The sequence below is a fragment of the Mus pahari genome, chromosome X (assembly GCF_900095145.1).
Source record: "Mus pahari chromosome X, PAHARI_EIJ_v1.1, whole genome shotgun sequence".
NCBI classification, from domain to species: Eukaryota; Metazoa; Chordata; class Mammalia; order Rodentia; family Muridae; genus Mus; species Mus pahari.
In genome coordinates, this window is record NC_034613.1 from 85,595,503 (window position 1) to 85,597,293 (window position 1,791).

Sequence of the window (1,791 nt, forward strand, 5' to 3'; positions counted from 1 at the left end):
CCTGTCAATGTGGGAACACGGTACAGTTTAACAGAAGTCCCAAAGAGCAAGAGAAGCCGCCAGAATGCTCCAGGTGAGCGACCCAGGAGATGCTTATGGGAATGGAACTGGCTGGGGATCAGGCCACCAAAGGCCACCTTCTTGATGGGCACTGGGCTGCTCCCTCACAAAAGTCTCTAGGCAAGGCCAGCCTGGTCTACAGAGTGAGTTCCAGGACAGCCAGGGCTACACAGAGAAACCCTGTTTAAAACAAACAAACAAACAAATAAAACCAAACAAGACAAAAAACAAAAAAACACAACCAACCAAACAAACAAACAAACAAAAAAAAAAACAAAAGTCCCTAGGGAAACTTGGACCAATAGTCCATGCACCTAGGCCATCCAGACTGTGTCTCTGGAACTTAGCGTCGGAGGCCACAAACACTAAACTCTCTGGCCCTTGACCCTCAGGTTTCTTGAAGAAAGAATTCCTTGTGCATATACTCTCACAAGTTTTCTGGAGGCAAGTGTCCAGGGAATTTCATTTTCTTCCTGTCCACTTCTGCCCTTCCCACCTTCCAAAAATTCTCACCATTCTGGGAGAGATAGGATTCCTTGAAAAGAACCCATTGCAGTCCCCAAGCCTCCCCCTATTTCAATTGTTGCTTTGCCTGCCCCCTGGAAAATGGGGAAGAGGGATCTGGTGACTGGCACCCCTGGGTCCTTAAATGAGAAGCATGTTTGTTTATAGCCAGATGAAATCCATCCGCACTGCCACCCCCTTCCCTGACCACGTCTGTGTATATGGCTCCGAAGTTCCTGCCACGGCCTCTGCACCAAGCTGGTTGAAGAGGTGGGGTCCCCTCCTCCCACTTCTCCCAACCTTCCCACCCCTGCATTCCCGAGAGGCGGGGCTGAGGCAGCTGCCACAGTCGGCGTGGCAGAGCCGCTAGCTCGGTACAAATCAGAAACACATTGGAGGCAGGACTGGCGGGAGCAGACAGGCCAGGGCTGGGGCCCATTAAGTCCGGAGCCCAGCCGGCCGCGCTGTTTACCGTCTCAGCACAAGGTTTCAGGTTTGCCTCCTGATTGTTTGTTTGTTTCAGAGATGAGAAAGGCCAAAGAGGCAGCTGACAGGGACCACGGGGGGCATAGGAGGAGGGGACAGCAGAAGGCTCTGGCTTTTCCCAGGTCCCCCCCCCCCTGGAACTCATGGAGTGCTGCAGAAGTGAGCTGCCTCCTTTCCCTACCCCCACCCCAAATTCCAAACAGATGTGCAGTCAGATTCTTCCTCTCCTTGGTTGGGGGAAACAAAAGAAATTCAAAATGGGACCCTAGAGACACTCCTTTCAGGAGAACCCAAATATACAGAAGAGATGAAAGGGAGATACAGGAAGGACTTCCGGAGGTGCAGGTGAGATGGGAAAGATGAAGGGGCGAGCTTGCCCCTTTCCCCAAAGACAAGTTCCTAAAGATTCCTCTCCGTTGGATAGTTAGGGGAGGGGTGCTGCCTGGAAAATGATTGCTCTGGGAGGTCCCACCGAATCTCAGATGCAAGGGATTCAAAGATGTCCTCAGACATGAATAGAATCTCTATATCTGGATTCAGTGAGTCCTGACTTAATCGGAACTGGCAGCGGGGATACCAGAGCACAGCCCCTCCCTGAGATACAGGGACTCCAAGGCCTAGAGAAGGGCAACAGAACAGGCCTTAGATGAATATACAAGCACAAGCACAGGCCTCCTTGGCCCTGGCCTGGGATTCCCAGTGTCTGTCTCCTCTCTCTCTCTCTCTTCTCTCTCTCTCTCT